This window comes from Chenopodium quinoa, unplaced genomic scaffold (assembly GCF_001683475.1).
Source record: "Chenopodium quinoa cultivar QQ74 unplaced genomic scaffold, ASM168347v1, whole genome shotgun sequence".
Classification (NCBI taxonomy): Eukaryota; Viridiplantae; Streptophyta; class Magnoliopsida; order Caryophyllales; family Amaranthaceae; genus Chenopodium; species Chenopodium quinoa.
The window spans coordinates 2,089,256-2,104,562 of NW_018745286.1; the positions used below are offsets into that span (position 1 = coordinate 2,089,256).

General features: G+C 41.5%; 1 long non-coding RNA gene across 1 annotated transcript; it reads left to right on the top strand.

Annotated features, from left to right (window-relative positions):
* The first annotated feature begins 9,176 nt into the window (after positions 1–9,176).
* LOC110712001 lies at positions 9,177–10,562 on the top strand. Its single transcript, XR_002509484.1, has 2 exons — positions 9,177–9,937; positions 10,211–10,562. It is a non-coding gene; the product is annotated as an uncharacterized LOC110712001 (long non-coding RNA).
* Positions 10,563–15,307: the final 4,745 nt, after the last annotated feature.

Here is a 15,307-nt window from a genome sequence, read left to right on the forward strand (position 1 = left end):
GCAGGCGTATAGGGACCTAGGATATCCATGCCCCATTTAGCAAATGGGATGGGACTATGGATGGCCGTGAAATCGATTGCCGGCTGATGGATTAACTTGCCAAAGCTTTGGCACTTGTTACATTTTTTTCACCATCTCCATGGAGTCTACTTCTAAGGTAGGCCAAAAGTAACCCTGCCGTCTTGCTCGTTTAGCAAGCGACCTGCCGCCTACGTGCGAAGCACAATACCCTGAATGTAGGTCTTCTGGGACCTCTCGTCCTCTTTCTGGGGTCACACACTTTAAGAGGGGTAGAAGATAACCCTTCTTAAAGAGCTCGCCCTTGCACATTTTGAAGTTGGACGCCCGTTTTTTTCAGCAGGGCTGCCTAGGAATGACGCCTTGATTGGGTCCATCCAGATTGAACTTCGATCTAGAACTCCAATAGGTTCCTCTTCAATACTTCTCTTTTCCATAACTTCCCAGAAGACGGTTCTTGGAGTATCACAGGAGGCCGAGGATGCCAACTTTGAGAGAGCATCCGCCTGGTTGTTTTCGGACCTTGGTACTTGAGTTAGATGAAACTCCTCAAGTGACCCGACCGCTTGTCGTACCGCCTGCAAATATTTAATCATGGCCGGATGGGTTGCTTTGTATTTGCCGTTGTACTGACTCACTATCAACTGTGAGTCAGAGCAGGCGTCTATTTTTCTTGCCCCAGCTGCCTTGCACATGCGGATACCGGCCAGTAAAGCTTCATATTCCGCCTCGTTGTTCGAGGCTTGAAAGTTAAAGCGTAGAGCATACTCGTGCGTGTCGCTTTCTGGCGACTGACATATGACGCCTGCCCCACAACCATTCGAAGTGGAGCTCCCGTCCACATAGACCTTCCAGACTTGGTCTGGAATTCGAGAATCAGAGGGCCGAGTCATCTCTACAATAAAATCAGCAAACGCTTGCCCCTTTACTGCTTTTCTTGGCTCAAATGTGATTTCAAGGCTCTGAATTTCTATTGCGCATTTGATCATTCGGCCTGACGACTCCATGGTTGTCAGTGGCCGCTTGATTGGCTGATCTGTGTATACGACGACTGAGTGTGCCAAGAAGTAAGGCTTTAACTTTCTAACTGCCATGAAGAGAGCAAGACCGAACTTTTCCACTAGAGGGTACCTCAACTCAGCATTCTTCAACACATGGCTGACAAAGTAGACCGGGAGCTGACATCCATCTCTTTCAGCAAGTAGGACGTCACTTAGAGCATGGTCAGACACTGCAAGATACATGTAGAGCACTTCTTTGCGGAGATGGACTTTCAGTTTTTGGAAGGCCGCCTCAGCATCCGGACCTCATACAAACCTAGCTTTCTTCTATATTGCCTGAAAAAAATAAAGGCACTTGTCGCCTGACCGGCTGAGAAATCTTCCCAGGGCCGCCAGACAGCCTGTTAACTTCTGAACCTCTCGGACTGTGTGAGGCGAATGCATGTCTATGACCGCCTGCACTTTCTCGGGGTTCGCCTCTATACCTCTCTGATTGATGAGAAATCTGAGAAACTTCCCAAACTCAACCCCAAAAACACATTTCTTGGGATTGAGCATGACGTAGTGCCGCCTGAGTGTGGTGAATGTTTCTCGGAGGTCGGCCAGATGGTCCGTCTGAAGCTTTGATTTCACAATCATATCATTTATGTATGCCTCGAAATTTCTTCCAATTTGGTCAAAGAAGACCGTGTTTATCATTCTTTGGAAGGTGGTCGGGGCGTTCTTCAAACCAAACGGCATGACAGTGTAGCAATACAACCCTTGATCAGTGACGAAGGCCGTCTTCTCCTGATCCTTCTTCCACAAGGGGATCTGATGAAAACCAGAGTAGGCATCCATGAAACTCATCAAGGCGTGGCCGGCTGTTGAGTCGACCAGGCTATCAATCTTAGGCAATGGATAACTATCTTTAGGGCACACCTTGTTCAAATCAGTGTAGTCCACACACATTCGCCAGGTACCATTCGGCTTCTTTACTAACACAACGTTTGCAACCCAGTTAGGGAAATAACATAGTCAAATGAAACCTGCCTTAAGCAACTTTTTAACTTCGGCGGCGACCGCCTGACTGCTTTCTTCACCATGGTTCCGTTTCTTTTGCCGGACTGGCTTCTTTTTCGGATCCACAGCTAGTTTATGCACAGCCAAGTCTAGACTTATACTTGGCATTTCATGTACTTCAAATGCGAAGATATCTTTGAATTCCTTCAAGAGTTGGTGAAGATCTTCACCCGGTACCGCAAGAGCAGTCGTCCCAACTTTGACTGTTCGGTCAGGACGTGAGTCGTCCAGGACGACATCCATATGCTCGCCAGCCGGCTGAGGGAGGAATTCGTCTGACCGCTCCTCTGCCAGTGATTGCTATCGTTTTTCTTTTCTCTCGGCCCCCAGTTGGGCGGTCTTTCTTTTCTTGGCGCCTGCTACTTGGGCAGGCGCATCCTCCTTGATTTGTTCAAGGTCCATTTTCTCTCCACTTGGGCCAGAAGTCGCCATAGTGGGTTTAATATCCGAGAGGTAGCACTCTCGGGCCATGTTCTGATCTCCCCTTAGGGAGCCGACTGTTCCATCATCCCTCTCAAATTTAAGCAGCATAAGAGAGGGAATAATGACAGCTTTAGAGTTGTTCAGGGTGGGTCGCCCTAGGATCATGTTGTAGGCCGAGAGCTCTTCCACAACTAAGAACCGGACCACCATTTGACAGCCCTCCCCTCTTCTCACCCAGGCGGATAGGCAAATCCACCCGCCCCACTGGGTGTACGACACTTCCCCCAAACCCTACTAAAGGGTGAGATACCGGATGTATGCAGTCAGGTTTGTATCTATGAGGATCCGGCCAACTCTCTGGTTGGCGACTTTACATTCAATGACAACGGGGTCGTCATGCGGCCCCCTAACCCCTCCCAGATTTTCTTCTATGATGACAATTTCTGGGAATGAACTTTTGGCAGTCCGTCCTTGATTGACGGAGTTAATATCCAACCGCCTGATGTTATCTTTATTGCCCCTGATTGTGGGGCCGCCTCCTGCGAAGCCGCCTGCTATGGTATAGACGACGGCGTCGTCAGTGTCAGAACTGTCAGCCGACCGGTGATTCTTCTTGGCCGATAGCTTCTGTTTGGGGGGAGCATTCCCCTTGGACTTCTTGACATATGAATCAAGATCGCCTTTCTATGCCAGGCGGTCTAGGTAGCGCATGAGGCTGATACATTCATTGGTTTCATGACCAATGTCTTCGTGAAATTGACAGAATTTATTTTGGTTCTGATTGCTCGCAGAACCTTTCATGGGGGCCGGCTTCTCAATTGAGATCCGACCCTTGATTTCATTGAGGATAGCTTGGCTATCTTTGTTGAACACATACTTGGGAGAGTATGGTTTGTATTCTTTCTTCTTTTTCTAGGACAACTGTTCAGAGGAGTCGGCCGCCCTGATCTCTTTCCTCTTCTTTTCATCTTTATTTGCCGACTGCTTTGGTCGGCTCTCTTTTTTGTCGGACCTCCTTCCGTCCGACTACTTCCCAGGATTACACAGGTCAGTCGCCTATATGTAGGCTTCAGCCTCAATTAAGGCTTCTTGAAGGGTAGCAACCCTCTTCCGGACCAGGTCAAATTTGAAGGTCGACCCATCCTTTGAGACCTCTGAAAAAATCAGTGTAGGCTACCTCATTCGGCATCCCTTGTATCTGAATCCGCATCAGGTTGAACCGCCTGATGTAGGAACGGAGTACCTCCTTCTCTCCCTGCTGTATGGTACCTAAGTCAAGGGTTGTCTTCTTAGCAGGGATGTTCATGGCAAAGTTGGAGGTAAACAAGTAGGCAAGGGTCTTGAAATTGTTCACACAACCAGTCGGCAGGTTGCCGAACCATTGTTGTGCAATAATCTTCAAGGTGGCTGGGAAGCACTTGCACCATGTGGGATCATCCAACCCTTGGAGGTACATAAGGTTGGTGAACGCCATCAGATGGTCCTCTGGGTTAGTAGTGCCATCATAGGCGCCTACTAATACATTTTGACTTTGGCCGGCTGGGCGGCCTCAATAATTTCCTTGGAGAAGGCGGACGGCTGTTCTCCAAGTCTGAGCAACCGTAGTTGCCAGTCCAAAGGTTGGACGTTTCATGCCGCCTGCCCTCCAAACAGGGGAGGCTGCAAGAAATATTATTATTGCGGCACGTATGGCTGAGGTGGCACATGCGGAGCCCGCCTGGTTTGTCTAGGAGCCAGACTGGTGGGAGGTACTGCCTGTCTGGCTCTCATAGTTTGATTGTGAATGCCTCATGGAGGTATTGTGCAGACTGTCTTGAAAATCGGAAGTAGAGGCCGACTCTGACAGTCGGTCACTCTTCTTTTGCTCTAGCAATAATCGAGCATCAGAGTACATTTTCTTTAACCCATCCTCTTGAACATGACGAATGGGCTTTCTCTTCCCTGGTAGGGAAAGTGGTACTTCGTTAGATGGATCACAGGTGGCTCCCACTTCCTAGACTTAGGATAAGGAGTCGCCTCCCGACCCTGTACAGGCTTCTTCCTCCCAAACTGAGAGGGTCTTCTAGCCGACTGCTCCTTGGACGGAGCAGGCGTCTTCTTATTGATGAGGTCCTGAATCTCCCCTTTGAAGCTATTCATGAAAGTCATGAGTTCACTTCTAGTAATGGGAGCAGATTCCTCGGCCGCCTGTTGGTGATCAAGCAGCTGGCTGGCAGGTTTACTAGAGCCAGCCTGGCAATCCTTTCGTTCCTTCTTTTCAGAGGAACGAGTTCGTCGAGCTCGTAAGGTCCCGTCTGGGGTTGTATGAGTCTCAACCTCGACCTCATTATCAGTATCCTGGTCACTATAGACCTGAGGGTCGTCCATAGGACGCTTCTCGCTTTGATTCGGTACAGATTGTGATTCCATCTCGAAAGTACTCTCCCCACAGACGGCGCCAAAATGTTTCGAGGTTTTCTGATGTCCTGCAGGAGAGTTACAATTCCGGGACTGGTATCCTTGCGCCTGTACCTGCAAAACAACGGAGACTCCTTGTGGTGGGAGTTCCGCCTCCGACGATCAAGTTAGTACTTGTTTGAGGAGTGAATAGTGCGGAAAAGTAAAGGTTGGGAGATCTGGTTCCTCAAGGTGAGGAGTGATCAGTGTGTTTTTGGCTTCTCTATGTGAGAGTAATTAGTTGCTTAACCCCCCTTAATGAGGATTAATTAGTGTATTTATAGCCTTGGGAAGCGTGCCTAATTTTAGGGTTTTTGGTAAACCCTAGGATTGACTAGGCTTCTCCCGGAAAGCGGGCCTAGGTGGCCTCCTTCCAAGCTGGAAATCAAGAGGCCACATAGCGTGGCTTGACTGGTCCATGATGGACAAATGGCTGCGTGACACGTGGCAGGCCCTGAGAGGTCCAAATGGAAGACACTTGGCAGGACCTGAGTGGTCCACGTGGCGAACACTAATTGGGCGGGGAAAATCCCCTAATCAAATTGTATCCCAAGAAATCATAGGTAAAACCGTCTTTACTGGGGACTCCTTCGAAAAAAAGTTTCTATTAAAACTATCAAGAGACGAGGTAACTGATAAAGGTAGACGAGCAATGGTCATAGCATAAGAAGGAATAGCCTCAAGGTGGCTCTTGATAAGAATAACTTTACCAGTTTTGGAGACTAAGTTGGAAGACCAGAAGTTCATTTTTTTATTTGCTTTAGTAAGGATATGCTGGAAATTATCCTTATTGAATTTAGTAGTATTAAAATACACACCCAGGTAGCGGCCAAGAAAAGATTTAGGGGTCATATTAAAATAGCTTGCCAAATTAGATTTATTCCGGTTAGTAACGTATTTAGAAAAGACGACAAAAGACTTATGAATATTAATAAGCTGTCAGAGAGCGAAGCAAAATCAGCAACTGTTGTATGCAAAGCATTACAAGAAGTAGGAGTGGCTTTACAAAATAGAAGATTATCATCTGCAAAAATTAAACAAGGGATAAGCGGAGCAGAAGGCGCAATTTTAACACCAATACCAAGAGGCTTATTTTTACTAAGCAGAAGCAATTTTTTCGAAAGTACTTCCATACAAATTACAAAAAGAGCCGGGGATAGGGGGTCGCCTTGCCTTAACCCTCGTGAGGGCTTAATCAGGTTAGTAGTATCATAATTGACTGCAGGAGAATAAGAGACTGTGGTAACACAGGAATTAATCTAATTAATCCACTTGTGATAGAAATCGACGGATTCAAAGGTAGTCAACAAGAAGTCCCACTCGATACGGTCATAAGCTTTCTCCATATCCAATTTAAGTGCTAATCAACCGACCTTGTTTGCTTTTAGACTTATTAAAGAGATTTAAGATCTCATGAACAAGCAAGATATTATATTAAATAGAATGGTCGGGAGCAAACACATTTTGGTAAGGACCAATAATCTTCTTAAGAAAGGGTTTTAGTCGAGCAACTCAAAATTGCCTTATACAGAGTGGAACATAGACTATGGGTCTGTATTGCCTAGCTTTAGTTGGATTATCAATTTTTGGAATTAAGGTAATAATCGTATGATTAAGTTCTCGTAACAGTATACAATTAAAAAAGAAACCCTTAATAGCTTTACATATATCTTTCCCAATAATAGTCCAATAATGTTGAAAAAATCTAGGGCCATAACCATCTGAGCCAGGGGCTTTATAGGGGGACATATCAAAAAATGCATTTTAATTTCAGCATCTGTAAAGGGCCGAGTTAAATCAAGATTATCAGCAGGAGTAATAACTGGTTCAATCCAGAGGAGGGAAAGAGAACGTTCATGGGGATGATTCGACTTAAAGCGCATGAAGAATTCCTTATAGAAAAGATTTGTTATTTATGATGGAGTATCAACCTATTGATTAACATCATTTTGGAGTCTGAAAATTTGTTTTTTACTTGATCGAATTTCATAGACTCATGAAAAAAATCTAGAGCTACGATCTCCTTTAGTTATCCATAATTTTCGAGCATACTTTCCCCAAAATTTTGACTGAAGAGAATTAGCTTTTCGCGTTGACGAATAAGACGTGTGAGGTGTTGACGAATATGAAAATTATCAGGGTATAGAAGTAACTATGCCTCTCCTGAGAGCAATTATTTAGTCTGATTAAGTTTTAATTTATTCTAAACATTCCCATATTTAGCATGATTCCAATGTTTTTATTCAGATTAGCATGTTTCAGCTTTTGCAGAATACAGTAAAAGCGAGAACCAGTGAAACGAAGTTTTCAAGTCTTAGCAATAATATGTTAAGCTTCTATATCAGAAGTCCATGCATTTTGAAATCTAAAAGAAGATAATTTTGGGGTCGAATTATTATCTGTAGCCAAAATAATAGGAGCATGGTCAGAAATGGAAAAAAGTTCATATAAAATAGTGGCAGAAGGGTATAAGGAGTCCCACTGAGGACTTACAAAGGACCTATCAAGGCGTTCATACACGTACTATATGGGAAGTAGCTACACGTTTCCAAGAGAATGGGTTACCTAAAGGGCTAACGTTTAGAGCTTGAGAAAACTGAGCAAATCTTTGTAGACGAAAACAACGGACAACAGTAGGGGGTTTCCCACCACTTTTATCCGCAAGTAAAAATAAATCATCAAAATCGATCACCAATAATGCACCAAGGTAGAGCAGAATTAGTACAATGGTCAAAAAGGTTAGTCCAAAAGAGACTCTTTGAGAAGTTTGAGCCGGGGCATAGATAGCAAATAACATAAAAACGTGATCCATAGACAAGTCATGGATGAGAAGAGAAGCAAGTCGTTGTTTTAATTGAATAAATGCTACATTTATCTTAGCAGAATTTTGACAGATCCACATACCCCCACAGTGACCTTCAGGATTAATAATATGAACCGAATCATAACCCAAAGTTTTGAATCTATTACTATTAGAAGGAGAAACCATAGTCTATATAGCTATAAAAATATCCGGGTTACATTTTTTCTTAAGAAATATCATTTCCCCAATTGCCTGCGAACGTTTGGCCCCTCTAACATTCCAACTAATGATCTTCATAAAAAAAATAACTAAGAGAAAATGCATCATAAAACAGTGCCAGAGTACGTACTATAGTCAATAAGTCAATAAGATAGGGGATAGTACACTTAAGTCTAGTAACCAGAACTTTTAACCAGGGCTTAATGCGACCAATTTCGCAAGTCCCAAAAGGAACACATATCTATATAACAAAGACAAGTAATAATCTCAAGGTATAGGAAAATAAAAGGGTCGAAATGCCTAGAAGAGAACATGATGCACCTATAATAGGCCAAGTTACAATCTTGCTGAAAAATAATAGACCAAAAGGAGAATAAAATTTAACATAAAGTACAATGACAGAAAAAATTGAAGTATGCCAAGCAGTAGAAGGCCATAGCACCAGAGAAGCAAAGTTGACATTCTTATGAATGGAACCACCTGAATATCTGTAATAAAAAAAATCAAGAGATTAGTAAAGTAAAGACAAAGAGAATGTATAATCAAAGACCAAATCAAGATAGGGGAGGAAAGAAAAAGGGAATAGACCAAGAGTATAAAAAAGAGTAGTGGCAGAACATAAATAGACTAGAAACAAAGGAAGAGAAAATAGGGGAAAGGGAAGGAAAAACAAAAGTGCTCAGAATAAAGCTACTGGAGATGCATAAAAACGTAATAAGGTCCCAAAATAGAAAGCAAAGCAATTTAACCTTTCTTTATGAAGGAAAAAGGGAGCAACTTAACCCAAAACTAAAGAACAAAAAGGAGGAAATATGATACAAGCTACAAGGGGGCACCTTTTGCAACCAAATGAGATACAAAGTATGAACAAGGCTAGTCACTACAACTAGAGCTGAAGCAAAGGACAGGGAGCATCTAGACTTGTTTAGAGAGAGGAAGCATATGTAAACATGGATGCAAACCCAGTCACAAAAAACTAAAGGAAACCAAGGCTGCACTACAACCTGTCCTAGAAGGGAAAGGGAGCATAAACCTAAAAAATTACATGGTTCAAAGGGAGAAAAGGAGCCCCTTCAGAAAGTATCCAGTAGTATTCATCATTGCATAAACAATAAAAAGGCAACACAAAAAGTAAAAGAAGGAACCAGTAGCAACCAACGAATCAAAACCAAAGCACAGAAAACTAGGACAGAAGCCACATAACAAAGAATTTTGGCAAAGGGGAGTAAAAGAAACCAGAAGTGGCTTAGATGGTTAACACCATACAATTTCCAACCCTGTAAAAGGGAAATAATCGTAAACAGAGTAAACCAAGGATAGAAGTAACACTCTGTCCAGTAGTGTAAGGGCAAAGGATAAGTAATAAGCCATAAATAAAGGTAGCACACATGGAAGTCATGGAAGCGAAAAAATAGCAAAGAAGGTATCAAAGAATCAAAAATCCAATTAAAGAAGCAGAAATAAGAGAAAACTGACATATATATCATTAAGTAGAATAGTAGCATCATAAAACTTATAGGTAATACATGAGGAAGTAACAGTGACGAATACAGGGAGGGTTCAAGTGGGTTCATAATACCCACTGATTTTTTGAAAAAAAAAATTAAAAGTTTTTTTATAAAAATAAAAAAAATAAAAAAAAAATAATTAAAAAAGGGTTAAATAGATTATTTCATAACGCATATCAACATGTTAGTGTGCAGCCCAATGGCAATTTTTGGTGCGCGTCCTTCCATTCCCTTTCAAGGAAGTCAGGGGTTCGAACCCTCTCTATCCCTTTGTTTTTTTGTCAGTCCTCATATTTTGAATTTTCCCCAAATTCTCAAACCCTAACTTCACCTTTCTCTCTCTAACTCAATTGCTTCCCGCCGCGGCACCGCTCTACCCCACCAGCCACCGCCCACGACTGCTACTCCGCCTCCTTGGCTCGTCGCTGCTGTACGGCCCCATCCCCACGGACCACGTACGCACCACGGTACTTTAATTTGCTACTCTACTTCAATACTTAATTCACTTAATCAGATTTATGTATTTGGTATTCAATTGATAATTGTTGTTTTGCTAATTAGAAATGTTATACAAGTGATAGAGTAATTGGTTTATTGATTGTAAATTTGTAGAGTTAGATACTTAGATTCTTGGTTGTTGGGGTTTATAATTGATGGTTGTTGTTAAATTAATTTGATGTCTTGATTGCCATTTTATTTGTGTGTAGTTAATTTATCGTATGATTGTTGCTTGATTTCAGTTTGCAAATGAGTTTAGAGTCTTTTCGGAAACGTGTGAAAATTGGTTTACTTGCTTATACGACTAGCATTGATCCTTTTAGTGGCAACTGCAACCGTGGAACGAGTGTTTTCATCAATGACTTATGTAAAAAAATAAGTTACGGAATAGTATGGGCGATCAACTTTTGAATGATAGTTTAGCCACTTTTTTTTTTAGAGAGACTTATTTGCTAGAGTTAGTGATGATGATGTATGTATTGATACACTTCCAAAGTATGAAAACTCGAAAAATTCTTTTGTAGGTTTTTTTTTTTCTAAGTGTAATTTATTTGTAATCCGAAATAATTATGTATTGAATCTTTAATTAATGTATTTCCATTCCTTTTTTTTCGATTTCGAACCCACTGTTCGGAAATCCTGGATATGCCACTGGGAAGTAAGACAAGGGACCGAAAGAGAAAGGAAAAAACACCCTGTCTACCTTCTAAGGTAAAGCTATGTACAAAGAAAACTGTACAATAATATAAAGGACTAGAACATAAGATAATAACTATAATAAGGGGTCGTTTGGTAGGGGGTATTCAACAAAGGGAATGGGAATCAACGGGAATCATTCCCTTTGTTGTTGTTTGTTAGACCACTTTTCCATTCCCCTTTACCCCCTTCATTCCCCCAAATCCCTCTATGTTCATTCCCCACCCCCCTAGCCTTTTCCATTCCCTTTCCTTAGCCAACATTACACCACCATGCCTACACCAGCCACCACCCTTCTACCCTACCCCCACCGCACAACCACCACCCTTCTACCCTACCCCCACCGAACAACAACCACCCAGCCACCTCACCGCTTTTCCCCCAACCATCGCCGTCCCTTCTCCGCCACTCATCGACCTCCAGTAAGCTCGCACCTCACTCGAAAATCTTCCCCAACCCCTCATCAGAACTCACTGCCCTTGTTTGCACCTCCCTCACCCCTTGTCGAAGGTTGTCGCACCTCCCTCATCCCTCGAAAATCATTCCCTCACCCACGAAATCCCCCAGCCGCCCAATACCCCACCATTAAAAACCCTAATCGACCCTTCCCCACCTTCGAAACCGGTTGGTTTTTAGAACCATGGCCTTCGTCCTGAAGCACCGCCTGTGATTTTCGTCGCTGAAATCGATTGATTTCGTCCTGATTTTCGCTGGTGGTTTGGGTCGTGGGCTTGGGTTCGATCTGGCGGAAGAGAGGGAGGTTGAAGTTGCGTGGAAGGAGGAGAAAGAGAGGAGGATTGTGGTTGCGGTGGCCGGTGGGAGGAGAGTGCTCGGTCAGAGGAGGGAGAGGAAAGGTCGTGGGCGGTGTTGTGCGAGGGGTTGTGCGGCTACCGGCGAGGGGCTGAGGATGTTTTTAAGGTGGAAAGTGAATTAATTGGTGGTTGTGTGGTGGTGGTGTGGTGGTGGGATTGTTTCCCTTTGTTTTTAAAACAAACAACATAAAGAATATAAGGCATTTTCATTCCATTCTTTTCCATTTCCTTTGTTCATTCCATTCCGTTTACCCCATGCAAACCAAACGACCCCTAAGTACAAAAGCTATAGTAGAAAACTGTCCAGTGAGATGAATGGAAACATTCCAGAAGAATACAATCATTTCTTAGGCAACCTGGAAGAGGCTGAGTCTTCAACTTCTCATGTCCTCCTTCTCTTGCCAGAGAGGAAGTTGATAGGGTATCCACCCTCATAGCATCAAAGAACTGCTTTTCATCATCTGAAAACAGGGCAGTATGCTGGAGCATGTTTGTGCCATACTCAAAGACAAGATGAGTAGTAACACCTTCATCAGATCCATCATTTTCCAGCATTTGGTCCATAAGGGTGGGGGAGCTAGTATCCTCAATCAAAAGAGGGGAAGCACCACTAACATTAGGGGTATGGGAAGCACCCCAACAGCTTCTAGAATGGAATCATGAACAAGAAGCATTAAAAGTATTGGTTATCCATAGGAATTGAGGAGGTGGAAGGCACATGAACAACTAGAGGACCAGAAGGGAAGGTAGGAACTTCAGGGGAGCTAGGCCTTTGAGGCTGAATAATAGAGGTACCAGGTTTAAGCTTGGAGGGGCCTGAGAGTTTGGTTTTCCTAGGAAAATATCTCTTCCTAGGAACAACCTTTACCCACTTAGAAGGGGTGGGGGAAAAGGAAGAACTAGGGGCAGACACATCAGATTGTGGAGAAGAGATAGTAATATTATTCAACCTCTCAATAAGAACATGCATGGTTGACTAAGCAATCTTAGGACACGTATCTAAAGAATGGAAATCCACATTGGGGGCAAACCTCAGCCATCCCCTCATAGTTGAAATGAATTTCTTTTATGCCATCCGAGAGGTTTAGAAAAAACAGACCCATGGATAGGTTTAGTGACAGAAACATTAACACGAGCCTTTGCAAATCTTAGTTTTTTCTTGGTTTCACTTAAATGGTCTAGCTTAACCAAAGTGCCCACATGTGAGAGGATAGAAGCAAGACACTTCAAAGACCAATACTGGTATGGAAGAAGATAAATTTTAACCCACTAGTCAATAGAGGTAATAACAGTATTGGTAGCAGAAAAGTTTTCATTCCATTCAAGTAAAACAAAGCTTAACCCTTGAACAAACCAAGGCCTCCCAACCCAAGCATTGACCTTATCCTCTAAATTAGAGAAGGTAAGTAACAACCACCCATTCCCTATAGGTTGAAAGTCAACATCCCCTTTAAGAAAAGCCTAAGAGCTCCTAAGTTTACCCTCAATGACATGTTGGATGCTTGGTGAAGTTGATAACAATGAATGCACTTCTAGGTAATTTTCGTTTTTTTTTTCTTTTACAAGTATGTATTTTTTAATCCTAGTTGGGCATTGATTTATTCTTTTACCAGGTTAGTCCCGTGCGATGCACGGTTTTAATATAAAAAAATTTACTTGTAAGTGTGTAATATAAATATTTTAAGCAAAACATAGCAAATCGTGATCTCTCTCGTTAGATTAAGGAGGCGTTTGGTTCGCGGAATATAGGTATGAAGTATGGTTTTAAAATGAGTAAAATTTATACCATATATTTGGTTGTCAAAAGTATGATTTTAAACTCATACCTCAAACTCGTGAGGTATGGGGTTTAGAAACCTTGGGGGGAGGTGGGTTAGCCCATTCTATTCACTTAGGCATCAAATACATGGAATTAAGGGGGATGATATTTCATTTCAGAATTGAACCAAACACATTGTATTAAGTATCAAGTTCCAACCCAATACCACCTTAACCCCATTCCTGATTCCAAACTCATACCACTCTGCGAACCAAACGCCCCCTAATTGAGTTAAAATGAAGGACAGACATGATGTGAAATATTCTTATTAACTTCATAGCTATCATAAATTTTAGCAATGTTAGTGTTCATCTTTTATTCATTATAGAAAATTTGAAGAATTAATAAAGAGTGAAAAATTCAAACTCTACAATCACTAATAAAATGTAGGAGATTAATTTTATTTTTTTTTACAATCACTAATAAAATGTAAGAAAAAAAAAAATCTATGTAGGAGGAAAAAAAGAATGTGAAAGAGACCAATCGCCAATTATTTTTACTCAATAGAAATAGAAATTTTGTATTTAGTCAAAATTTAATTATAAAAGCTTATAGAAAAATGTATAATTAATTAATCATTTTCAAATATTAGCTTTACCTTGAAAAGGTTAAAAAAAATGATGTCAAGAATAGTTTTGAAGGGAAAATATATTATAAGAAGTTGACACGTGGATAGTGTTGATATCAGCGGTGATTACTTTAGTATTAGTTATAGATAGATGGTTATTAATTGATACAAAAATAAATGAAATTGCGAATAACATGAGCATAACTTGAGTCAAGATTGCACATTTGCTTTTAACAATTAAGTCGTCTACTTGACAAATGAGCAAAGATTAACTCTGTGCTCATTTGTTAATTGAAGAAAGAATTAATGTCCATTTGATGAATTATTCAAAATCAAGATGAGTCATGAAATTAAGTATATTGAGCAACATTGTTAGTAAACCTTTTGATTGAACTAAACATCATCTTATTTTGAATTTGCTAAAATAAACATAAATGCATAGTAATATAGATTAATTGAAACATAAAAATTGTAAATAATTTAGAAAATAGGTCCAATGTGAATGTCTATCACTAACCAATTGATTTATTGAATACTATGTTCAAATACATACAAAAGCTTGTGAACTTATATGTCTACATATGCAAAATTATTGTGATACAGTCTTGCTAAAGACTATATGTAAAGCTGGGCACGGGTCGGGCTGGCACGCGGGCCGCCTGGCACGGCACGCTTCTCGGCACGGCCCGGGGTGGTGGCCCGACACGGCACGGTGGTTCGCCGGCGTGCCGTGGGCCGTGCCACAGACAAGGGCTGAACTTTTCGGCACGGCACGACACGAGCCCGCCCCTTGGCCCGCCGTGCCAGCCTGCCGGCTATTTATATATATTTATATATAAATATATAAATTATATATTAATATATTTATATATATTTAATAAATATAATATAAGTTATAAGTTATAAATATAATAATTTATAAATTATAAGTTATAAAATTATAAAATTATAACTTATAAGTTATAATTATAATTTTATAAATTATATACATTATAATATAAGTTATAATTTTATAACTTATTAAAAAAAAAAAAAAAAAAAAAAAAAAAAAAAAAAAAAAAAAATTGGAAATTGCCAAGCCCGCACGAAGGCCGGCACGACATGAGCTCGCCAGGCACGAGGGCCGTGGGCTGGCCTGTGAAATTGGTCGGCACGGCACGACACGACAATCTGGGCACGCCGGTGACCGTGGCCCGCAAGGCACGGCCCGCGGCGGCCCGACATGGCACGATGTCCAGGTTTAACTATATGTATGTTGCTGTGTAAATGTAAATTCACAGTTTGTCAATATATTCATTACTACTCTAGTTAAATTTTTCATATTTCTTAACACGTTATCTGCACAAGTTTCTAGTCAAGTGTATTTATACCTACTTCTCAAAACAAATATCATCGTAACTCAAAAAGCATCGGTGATGAATTCATTTGCTTATGAAATCATTAC